Raw genomic sequence first — 12,199 nt, 5'->3', positions numbered from 1 at the left:
AGGACACACTCTGGAAGATGCGGGGGAGGGGAGGACGGCTGGAGTCCGCTGCTAACCAACAGTTGTCCCTCAGTAATGAACGACCTGAATGCAGCACGGGCTGGGAAGGGCGGAAAATGAGTAGTGTCCTTTGATCACAGGCAAGGAATGCCACACCAGATCAAGCACGCTGTCCCTGAATCTCTTTTTACAGAGATGCCTGGACACTTCTGCATGGTGGCATCAGGGCCAGAGGTAACGACAGTGCAGTGTGGGGGAATCGAGCGCTCGCTCGGGCCGGGTGGCCTGGGTTCCACTCTGGATCCACTACTGACTCACTGGGTGACCTTGGGTGAGTCACTCGACCTCTCAGAGCCTCTGTTGCCTCATCCTTGAATGTGGGGATTCAATGCATTAATATACATTAAGGGCTTAGACCTGTCACTGGCTTCCGGTAAATACTCTGTAAGTGCCAGCTGTGGTGATTATCATGACGACCTTCTCGCCTATTAATTTAGCCAAATATTTCTGTATCCTGTTTGTATTTTCAGACTAAACAGCTTCTCAGGGCACAGAGATTCCCCCACCCGCCCTCCCCCTGCCCCCCGCTTTGGATCCAAGACACGTGGTGCCCTGCTGGCCCTCCCAACGCAGCCTCTGGCCAGGCAGGGCAGATGCTGTACCCAGTGAGATCATCCCTCGGTCCCGTGATGCCTGGAGACAGGGCCAGAACCCTGTCCTGGAGCACCCTTCGTGAAGCTGACCCCTTTGTAAGACGGATGCAGGAGGAACACACTGGAGGAGAGGGAGGATGTTGTATTGCACAGAGGTTTTCTCTGGGAAGGGAAGTCTAATTACAGAAACTTTCTCTTGCTGGTGTCTGCTTTCTTGTTTTATTAAACTGTTTTATAAACATGTATTATGTTTACAATCTGATAAAAAGCAATAAATACATTCCCATTTTGGCAAAACGAAACACCCTTGGGACAAAGCCAAGGATTTGTCCTACAGCGTGCTGCTCTTTTTATTCACATACAACAAATTGCCCGCTGTCACTGACATGGTCCAAGGGACAAGGTGGCTGAGACACTTACCATTGATTCTAGGCATCAGGGCCACTCTGTGATCAGTCACAGAGACAGAGGCCACTCAGGGTGACGATGTGTGTGTGTGACTGTAGGAACTGTAAGAACACCACCAGGAGGTACCTGACAGGGGCGACGCCTATGGAGTCAGTGGGAGCCCCTGCACGGGACAACATGCCAGAGGGAAAGTACTAAGTCAAAGGGATCGGGTTTGGTGACAGCTGGCATGCAGCCTTTCAGGTACACACTTAAGGCAGAGAGCCACAGAGACCGGGACACAGCACTCCGATGTCACAAACCCTTCGGTCATTGCAAGTGTGATTCTCTAAGATCTAGTGAAGGGCAGTGGTGATATGTTTAAACACTACAGAGGGCTGCAATTGTTCGAGTATTTATATTCACCTTGTTCCAAACAGGATTTAGAGAAGCAGGGATGTGTGGAGCCCCACAGGGCTAAAGTTACAGCCCTATAAGCCCCAGAAAAATTAACTTCCAAAATAAAAAGTATGCAGTAAGGTGCAGGGCCACGTCAGAACATAAAAATAAAGGCTCTTTTGATAAAGGGGCAACCAGACAATTCTGCTGCATCTGCTGAGGTTAGCAAAACAGTTTCAATATTTATCAATAAGACTTCTCATTTAAATTAGAATTAGGAAATGCAAATATCACACCCAGAACGGAGACCCCAGTCACGCCCCTCTTATTTGGATAAAATAATCATGCTTGACAAAGTGAAGTATCCAGCTAGAGCGAGGGAAATGGAAAACTGCATGGAATGAAGAAACTATCTTGAAAAAAAGAATTTCAATACAACTTTGGAACCAGATCCAATCCAGGTGTACAACCATTTGAATCAATTAAAACTGACACATCAGAATTTCGGATCAGTGAAAGACAGGAAATCAAAGCCAGGGGCCACCCATTTAGGTTCTGGGCCCCAAGAAATTATTTCAGGAAAAGCTCAGGCAGCTTCTATTTGTTGCAAAATGTCTATCATCCAGCAGGAAGGCCTGGACAATGTTTATGTTCAGAAACAGAAATCATAGTTGAGGAATAAAGAGAAAACGAGCAGATGAAAGAGAAAAAGCTCATTAGAAAAAAGTACAAGGAACTTAGGAACTTAACAGGAAATAAAATTCTACTTGGAAAATGACAAAACACTTAACCCCAGAGGAGGAAGCCAAGGGGAGACCCCGAACTCCTGCCAGTCATTAAGTGAAGAGCAGAGAAGGAGAAGAGTGACTTGTGAGGTCTCCCTGCCTTGTCTGAGTGGCTTCTAGGTCTTCCTAGTGTTTCAGGAATTACCATCAGAATGGAATTCGTAAAGGAATCCCAAAACCACTGAATTGTAACTTTAAATGGCTGAATTCTATGGTATGTGAATTATAATCTCAATAAAGATGTGTTTAAAACATTGCAAAAGAAACTCAAAATTACCATTTGGTTTTTCCTAACTCTAAAAACAACAGGTGCCCTTGAATCTTCCCCAGGCGCAGAGTCGGGGGCTCCCGAAAGCTCGGGGTGTGCTGGGGCCGAGAGAGGCGGGCCAGGCTCGCACACGCATCAGGTGGCTGTGGAAGCAGGGACACCACACGTCTCCCTGGTCCCATCTCTGCGAGACTAGCTGGAGACTCATGCACTCTCAGACCTGGGCAAGAACCACACTATCTCCCCATCCTCCCTCCACTCAGCATTTGGTCCAGTCCGTTGTAGCTGTCACCTCCTACTCTAATTGTACCCCATTAGTGTCCCCATTAGACTGCAAGCTCTTTGAGGGTTGAGACTCCTGAACTGGCTTTTTAATTGCTGTAAACAACTCAGGACTTAGTGCAGTGCTTGGTATGAGTGGGTGCTCAGTACTCCTTCACGGATGGATGAATGAAAGAACTAACGTTCACTGAAAGCCACTCCTCACGCTTTGTCAAATGACATGTGCTACCGTCACTGCTACACTCCTCACCCCCAGACAGGCTGGTTTCCCCACCAGGAAATCCCTCTCCTCCACTCTCCTTCCCTTCTGTCCAGCTAACTCCTACTCAAGCTTCATGTTTTATCAAAGCAGTGACTGCTTCTAGAAGCCCTTTGCAAACTCCCTAGCATGTGTCGCTGATGTACACTTTTTGCATGGTGCTGTAATTCTTTGATTATTTGTCTCTGGTCCGGGAATGTTAATGCCCTGACGGAGGGCCACAGTCACCTCCTTCACCACATGTCTTCGGCTCCTGGCCCCACACCTAGCAGGAGAAAGGCCCCTAGTCAGTGCTGCTGAATCAATGAGTGCGTAGGGCAGGGAGACGGGCTTTGGTGGGATGGAGATGTGACAACATTAATTGCTAACACCTCTCAAGCTCAGAGCTCATAGCCTGTTTCTTTCTTTTTTTTTTTTTTTTTTAAGCGAGGCAACCCTTGGTTGACTTCACAGATTGCAAGAACCTTGTCAGTTTACAATCCCTTATTATTATTTTTAAAAATTGTTTTACGCCTACAGCACCTGGTCTTCCTAGGTGGTCTCCCATCCAAGTATTAACCAGGCCCAACCTTGCTTAGCTTCTGAGATCAGAAGGGATCGGGCTTATTCAGGGTAGCATGACAGTAGACTCATGGTCAGTTTCAAATCTGACAGCCAGCCAGTTCCCTTGTGTGGGCCACCCTAGCTTCTCGGATAGCAACTGTGCCTCTGACACCCCTTTGGAGAGAATGTTCTTCTGCAATGCGGGAGGGAGCTCAAATTCTCCCACCCCTTTGTAAACTTCAAGTGACCAAAATGAATGAGCTTTAACTGCTGTGTCAGCTGGGTGTTGGGCTAACGAGGAATGACCTTGAGTTTGTCATCTTTGTCATCAAGGTCTCTCCCATTTTGGTTCCTTTTCTCTTTATCCCCCAAACAGACTTGTTCTCCAGGCATTTGTCTGGATGGCCCTTGCTTAGCTAGGACAGATTCATATAACCCTGCGTTCTCAAGCTTAGGAAGGACCTTAAAGAAAGAGCTCCTCAATAGCACAGAGAGGTGAAGTAACTTGCCCAAGGTCACATAGATAGTCAGCAGTGGAGGCAGGATTCAAATCTAAATCAAGAGGTCTTTTCACTGAAGACAGCCCAAGTAGGGAAGAAAACCATTGTTTTCAACAGCAAATCCATGCATTTGATACTATGGGTCAAATGCAGTTCTGTTTACTTAGAAAATGTCTATTCTCTGTCCTCTTTGAGTCCTCATCATGTTCTGGGACATCACATCTGTCCTCTCTATTGAGTAGGTGGAAAATGATCTGATTTCTTCGAGCTACACAAACGAACAACAAAATGGGAATGTGAGTCCAGGGAGAATGGAGGACGTACAGATCATTGAATATGTCGCCTTCCACAGGAGAAGAATAAGCACATCAGAATCTGAAACAGTCTCAGAGGGAACACGCTAAGTCAAGAGAAACCCTTGTTGAAGCTGGTAGGACATGACATCTAGGGTTCTCCTCAGATGCGGCCCCAGGGACATTTTGGGAGTAGGTGTGTCTGCTCTGTGACTGGGTCAGGAAGAAGCCACATCATATGGCATCTACCATGCGCAGGGGCTCTGGGCTGGACAAGGGTATGAAGACGTGCTCCCTGCCCTACCGAGTCCGGTTTGAGAGGGGAGACAAAGACGAATACAATCCAAAGCCATAGGTCAGAAGAGAGAAAGCAGATTGGCTTGTGCCCCAAGAGTATGATTTGGTGAGCTAAGTGTGGAATACGTGCCAGCGTCAAAGGCTGTAGCAGCTGAAAGGAGACAGGCGTAGAGAAGGCTGGAGAGGCTCTGGGGAGAAGATGAACTTGAGCTAAGACTTGAAGTGGGGTCAGGCTTGGAGGGACAAATTCATTCCTCTGGGCTAAAGAGGGATGGTGACAGGGTCATCATCAGGCAAAGCGGTCATCATTGGTCAGAGGTGATGGTTAAGAGACCAAACATTTTGAAGAAGCCAAGATGAGAGAGACTTAAGGCCAGACACCAGCTATAAGCCCTGAACCAACATCAGGGGAACAGCTCCCTAAGTCTCCAGAGCAGACAACAGGCTCTCTCCTGTGACAGTCCTTTTGCTGGAACTTAACGAAGAATGAAGAACATGCATCCTGCAGATTTGGCTCTGGGGCCAATGGTGGAGCTGTTACTTCTTGCAGAGTCCAAATTCCCCTACCACCGCTGAGTTCCGAGCGGGGAGGGATGGTGAGTAGACTGGCCTGGCTGCTGCCTACCTCTGACCGTCTTTTCAGGATGATCCTTGGACCAGAAGCAGTGGCAGGTTACATAACTAAGTTGCGAAGAGACCCTGGCCAGAACTTCCTCATTAGAGAAGGTTGCAGCAGCTTAAAGCCTTGTGAGAGGAATCAGGGGGATGGGAAGGGAAGGAGAGAAACAGTGGGTGAGGGGTTGAGGGAGGAGACAGCACCCAAGAGGGGGATGCCCAGTCTCCTGAAGGAATGGAAAGGCCTCTTTGGAGGGATAAATCTCAGCATACCATTAGCTGTTGACGTCAGCAGACCCCACTGCAGTCAGTTTTCAGATTCTGGGGATGGGCTCCTGGATGCAGTAACCTTCTCCAGAGAGGTCTGCCCTAGAAGGCTGGACCTACGGGCAGTTACCTCCCCAGTTACGCTTACCCCTTTCCTGCCAGAGGACAAAAACACGCATAATTATCTAAACAGAAGCATTCCTTTGCTTTTCCCAATTATTAACCTGTGGTTGTTAATAATTGGTTAACTAGCTGGTAGGAGCAGAGGTCCTTTTAAGAGGGAAAAAACTCAAAAAGGCTTTGGGCTCCGGGTCCACCTTCTGTCCGATAAGAAAAAGATCACTCCATTTTGCAGACAAGGCAACAGAGAGGCTAAGCAAGTTGCCCCAAGTCACCCAGCTAGTCAACAGCAAATGAAGATGAGAAATTAGCTTCCATCTCCTACAGCAGAGAGCTCCCCTGGCTGTACTAGTCTCATAAAGCAGGTTTCTGTTTCCCAGAGAACTGATGTCTTTATGTCAGTTCCGCTGTGTGCTCAAGCCTGTGCCTGCTCCTGTGCTGACCGCAGCTTCCAGCCAGTGGCTGTCCGCAGTGAAAGTCTACTGATCATAGAGCCGGCAGGATGCATGCTCTCAACAGAACGGCTGACAATATCGTTTGGGCAATGGTCCAAGAAAAGCTTCTTTTTTTTTTTTTTTTTAAGGCGAGACAGCCTTTGGTTGACCTCACAGATTGCAAGGACCTTGTCACCTTACAATCCCTTATTTTTTTTATTTTTTACAATTACAGCACCTGGTCTTCCATCCAAGTATTAACCAGGCCTGACTCTGCTTAGCTTCCAAGATCAGACGGGATCAGGCTTGTTCAGGGTAGCATGGCCGTAGACAAGAAAGCTTTTTTTTAAGTTCAATTAAAACTCATAGTATAAACTACTCTCTGGAAAAAAGAAAAGAACACATGTATCATTTAGATCCAACATACTGCATCGAAATATCCTAATGATCACTAATGATCATGATTTAAAGAAACGAATAATGCAAAGTATAAACAACAAATGGAAATCTCTCTGAACGCAGAGTAAATCAACCGGAAGTGGCTGGAGGTATCCTCCTAAGAAAAACCTACTAGGATTTAGTTCACACCAATTACTCATTTCAGCCTTCTCAAACCTAACATTTTATTGCTTATCTGTTGTTTTTTAAAAGAAAGCAAATATAACCAGGCAAAAATTCCATCAGAAAGCATGACAAGATGCAGAGAGAGTTGGGAGCACTAGAAAAGTTGATCCTCGAATCCAGAGCTGTTGCTTCCTGTCCAGGAAGAAATTCAAGGGACTCAGGCTCCAGCAAGTGGCCTAATGTCCCCTGAACAAATGAGGCATTGCCTCAGCTTCCTCAGTTCTGGGAGGGTTGCAGAGATGTTCCGCTATCTCCCTTCAGTTCCACCAGGACAAGGGGCTGGAGAACGACGTGGGGACCAAGAGTGGGGTGGACGGAGCCTCACGACAAACAGTAAAGCGGCGGGAGCTGTCTGTAGAGATCTGACGACAATTATAAGACCACGAAAAGTCAGCCTGCTTTCTGTGAGCATCAAGTGCCAGCAATTCTAAACAAAGCCCGTGATAATATACTCCTCTCTTTCTTGGTCTAAGTTACAAACAACTGGAGCTATTGCTGTTGAGTGTTAATACCTATGTATGGTTAGTGCTTTACTAAATGTATCCTTTAATGTAAATTAGCACTTTAGAAATCTGTCCTTTAGCAAACTTTGTTTTCTCCATGAAGTTCTTTGAGAATCCCCAGTTACAGTCGGCTCCAACACATGGAGTTGGCTACATGTGGTCATTTCGAGATAAAAGTTCTTAACAGTTCAGAGTTTCAAGGTTCCTTCAGCTGCCATTTGCATGTCCAACCTCAGTGAGACCACGTACTCCTGCATTTATGCAATAGATTCTGAGCTTGAATAACGGTACTGCAGCACCATAAAGAAGCTGTTACTTCATTTCCGTCATTCCGTGTGGCCACTCGGCGTTTTTCCTCTGTGTTTAGAATTTAAAACGGTAACACTGAGTATGAACTGTAAAGTGGAACATTTTTGCTTGGTAAGTACAACTTTTACTTAAACAAGATATATTTTACTGAGTTTGAATAATACTTTTCAAATGGAAATCTACTCTTTTTATATTGTGTGATAATGTTTAAAAAAAAGAATTGAGAAAATAAAACGGTACATCAGCGGCTCGACTTAGCAGTTGCTAAATTACAAGCAACCTTCGCGGATGTCTCACCTTTATTAAAGTTCTCATATTGGTGACTGAACAGTGATTTACATGAAATATCAGTACATCAGACTGTAACCAAGGATCAAAACTCAGTAGGCGTAAAAACTATTTAGTGAACAGTTGTGCTTTTTCCTTTTTTGGTACTATATTTACTTTTATTTAAAAAAATTATGGTGTAATTATATCTACAGAGTTCAATAAAAGAAACATTTTATTATTGGTATTTTTTTCTGGCCATTAGGATGATCATTTCGTGATTATTTCTAAAACTAACTTTGTCATATAAAGAAGGAGACTGTTAAATGACTGGTGTCAAATGGCTCGGTACCACTTTTCGGTAAAGTGGCAAATGAGCCAGCTCCTTCGATAATCAGCTAGTCTCAATCATCCACAGACCCATAAGAGAATGAAGATAAATTCTTCCCTAGCCCATAAATTTCCCTGTTAATGCCCAATGCTCCTTTCTCCAACCACCACCTTACACAGCAGCCACCGTGACAGTGAACTCTAGAATGCAGAGCTCAATGATGTGAAGGCTTATCGTGGCATCTCAAGGCCGGGGATGACAGATCCTAGCAAGACCCCGCAGAGGGTGGTGTTCCTGGCGGGGTCTGGCCCCTGCCCAGCCCTGAAACCAGAGGCTGGCCCTGCAGCCGTGACCTACTTCCCAGTCTTCCGGTGGGGGAACCGGGCAGCCGTGACAAAGCAAAATTCAGTGAATTTGGAGTGAGCCCATGCTAGAAAATCTGAAGTGTTCACCTTATTCCAGGGACAGGAGGCAGGCAGGTATCATGGATAGAGGAAGCGTTTAATCTTGGAAATTTAAAAATTAACCAGGGGTAAGAAAAAGAACACAGGCTTTGGAACTAAAAATCTAGGCTCAAATTCTGATTCTGCAATTTCCCGGCTGTGTGATCTTGGATAACTGACCTAACCATTCTAAGGCTCGGTTTCCTTGCCCTTGTGAAGGCACCTAGTGAGGGAGATAGTTGATAATCAAGTGAGACAAGTGTCACGAGGAGAGGACAGTGGGTCATAGGAACACGAGACGGGCACTTGTGCGGTCTGAGGGGCTGGAGAAAACTTCCCCGAGGAGAGGGAACTTATTCTGAGACCTGAAGGATGAGTATAAGTTAGCGAGGTGACAGGGAGCAGGTAGGAAAGAACATTCCACACCGAGAGGACAGCATATGCAAAGGCTCCGACCTGGGAAAATACAGTTTTTAAGGAACTCAAAGATGACCCATAGGGCTAGAAGATGAGGGAAGCAGTGGTGTTGGACACGCAGAGCCATTGGCATTTGGGGCTTGTTTGTTACTGCAGCATAAACCGGGCCTTGCTGACCAAAACAAGTGATTACGTTAAAAAGATAGGGGGCTGAGTCCAGCCTGGATTCAGCTGAGCAGGGTGAGCATGTTGGGAGAAAACTGAGGCTGCAAAAGTGTTGATGGCACTTTAAAAAAAAATCTGGCTGGGAAGAGGGAGCGCGCGAGGGTGGCTGACGGGCGGGTGGGCGGTTGTACCTGTTTTGTTTTAAAGAGGGGGATTGACACCTCTCAAGTGCTGTCTAGAGAGAAGGAGAGGCCAGAAACAGGAGAAAGGAATAAAGAAAAGCTACGCAAGGCTCCTGAATGGTGGGAGAGGTGGAGGGATGGAATGCAGGGCATAGGGTGGGGAGGGCCTGGCCTCAGCACGGAGCGTGGAGAGTGTCCGAATTAGCACGCGAGACGCCCGAGGCCTCCCACGGGCGCCAACGGCACAAAGCGCCTTGACCCCCGGGGGTCTGGGCATTTGCTTCTTCTTTTCGAAGACTCCTAAATCCCAATAACAACAGAAAACACACTAAATTGTGAAATCGCGCTAAGCACTCCAAAGGAGAGCTCCGGGGTAACCTGGTACTCTCTCTCCCCACATTTTGCACTTTGAAATTTTTCAAAACTACAGAAAAGTTGCATGAATACAATCAGCATCTCTATCATCTTCTAGATTCATCAATTGTTAATACTTGTAACATTTGCTTTCTCTCTGCATTGGTCACTCGTGTGTATGTGTGTGTGTGTGTGTGTGTCATTATACATAAATTTTAATTTTAAACTTAATATTTTTCTTATTATAAAAGCAACATACTCATGAAAATCAAGTATAGGAAAGTATAAAGAAGTACTTACCTATAGCCTTGTCACTAGAGACATCACTATTAATATTTTTATATATTTCCTTTTTGTTATTTCTTTTGCTTTTTAAGCACAGTCAAGATTATACTAAATATAGAATTTGTACCATGCTCTTTTATTATGTCAGAAGTGTTTTCTCAAGTCATGCAAATTCCATAGACATCATTTTCTAATGGCTACATACTATTCTCCATAACCATCCCCCAGAGATTGGACATGTAGCCTGCCTCTGAAATTTCCTATTATAAACAACACTTTGATGAACATCTTAGTGTACATATCCTTTTCATGTTTCTAATTATTTCCTTAGAACAGATTCCTAGAAGTGAAATTCTGGGTCAAAGGGTACCATCATCTTGAAGCCTCTCTGTACACCCTGCCAAATTGCTTCCTGGAAATTTATCCCAACTTTTACTCCCATGAGCCCTATATGGAAGCACACTTGTGTAAACTCTATGGCTGGCCTGGGGGGAGAGAGAGTGGCACAGGCGAGGGGAGATGTGACCCTGGATGGGAGAACCTGTCACCAATCATCTTTTAGAGGGGAAACCAGGAAGGGAATGGAGAAACCCTTGCTTCCCATGGCCTCCCTTCGGCCTGGCCCACTGCAGACACTTGAGTAAAGGATGCTGCATGAATAAACAAATCCACACACGTTTCCTATCACCTGTCCAACACAAGATACAAGGACAGAGCAGGAAAAGGAAAAGCGAGGATCATGGGATGAAGCGTGCCAAGGGGGCTCACAGGAGTCAAAACTCCAAGTTTAATATGGAGAGTCTGAACACGGCTTACGCTCCAATTGACTCCAAGTTTAATATGGAGAGTCTGAACACGGCTTACGCTGACCATCTACAGACCTCTCTCCCCCACAAGACCAGTCTCAACCTAATTCAGCTCCTAAGTGCAGACAGCTAAGAAGACGTGGGAGGAAGAGCCAAGTGTAGGAAGTGCCATCCCCGAGCTTTGCCCGGGAAAGGGCAGCAATATTACCTAAGGCAGTGGGGCCTCTCACGCTGCTTTTTCTGCCAGGAGCCAGTTGTCAAAAAGTGGGCCTTGGCTACAGAGATGAAAGGTGGTTCCCTGCCCCAGAGGTTTGCAGAGAATGTGCTGTCACTGCATTGGGATGATTTTCCATAAGTGACTCCTGGTTGTCCAAATGGGCAGGAGCAAGCCCCAACTGGCCAAGATGGGCTGAGCAGGGCTGGGAGGGACGCTATGGACACACACGGGCATACATGTGTGATGGAATTGATACCTAAGGCCTCGTGGGCCCCCAGAAGCTGCATGGCCAGGTAGGGCAGGTATGACATCATAGTCAACCTAGGAGAAAAGCCAGGTCTGTGAAGTCACAGAGTTCTGGGGCCTTTCTCTCTCTCTCTCTCTGCTTTTGGCGATGGGCGATGTTTTGGTCTTATATGCCTTCAAAGAGGAAGTGATGGTTGGACAGGTGAAGAAGAGCAGAGTTAGAGGAGGCTGGGAAGCCACCGTGTACTCCTGCACTCCCCAGGACCTCTGCTAACGGCGAACCAAGCAAAGGAACCTTCAGAGTTGCACGTGACTTGAACTCACTTGCATCTGAAATGGGCTTTGGAGACTCCAGACTTTGCACAGCTGAGGGGGCAGCAAGGAGGAGGCCGTGTCTTGGTTTCACCATCTTGGACTGGGGGCTCCTTTCTCTCCTCTTCATGCAGCTCTGCCTGGGCCTGTCTCACACTTGAGCAGCAAGAGCTACGGCTGGATTTTAAGGGAGACAGGGCTTGGTTGTGAAATGCAAAATGAAGGGCTTGTGAAATCCACGGAGAATGCACTTAAGGGTCTCTTCCTTTCAATCCAAACGCTTAACGAGCACTTGCCACATGCAAGGCTCTTTTCTAAACTTTTAAAAATCTTCATTCATTCGATTCTCTTCACAACCCTATGAGATAGGTATGAATCATTGTTCCAATTTTCCAGATGAGGAAACTCAGGCACAGAGAGGCTGAGCAACTTGCACAAGTTCACACAGCTAGGTCACAGCCGAGCTGGGATTTGAGCGCAGGTACCTGGCTCCAGAGTGTGGGCATGAAACCTCGCTGCCAATGAAACTGGAGGACAAATTGTCTCCAGGCAAGTAACCTTCGCAGGGGGCTCTTATCTTCCAGTGGTTCGTATTATTCAAGAAGGGAACCATTCCTAAAGACTAATGTGGGAGGT

At 46.4% G+C, this 12,199-nt stretch overlaps 1 protein-coding gene and 1 pseudogene across 13 annotated transcripts in view; both read right to left on the bottom strand.

The window, feature by feature from the left end:
- Window positions 1-12,199, bottom strand: part of MAPT (microtubule associated protein tau) — an 86,854-nt gene that overhangs the window by 52,329 nt on the left and 22,326 nt on the right. The window lies entirely within an intron of this gene.
- On the bottom strand, window positions 3,544-3,662 carry LOC120589295 (uncharacterized; annotated as a pseudogene).

The sequence above is a fragment of the Pteropus medius genome, unplaced genomic scaffold, assembly GCF_902729225.1.
Source record: "Pteropus medius unplaced genomic scaffold, Ma_sr-lr_union100, whole genome shotgun sequence".
Classification (NCBI taxonomy): Eukaryota; Metazoa; Chordata; class Mammalia; order Chiroptera; family Pteropodidae; genus Pteropus; species Pteropus medius.
This window is presented reverse-complemented; position numbering and strand designations above follow the sequence as displayed.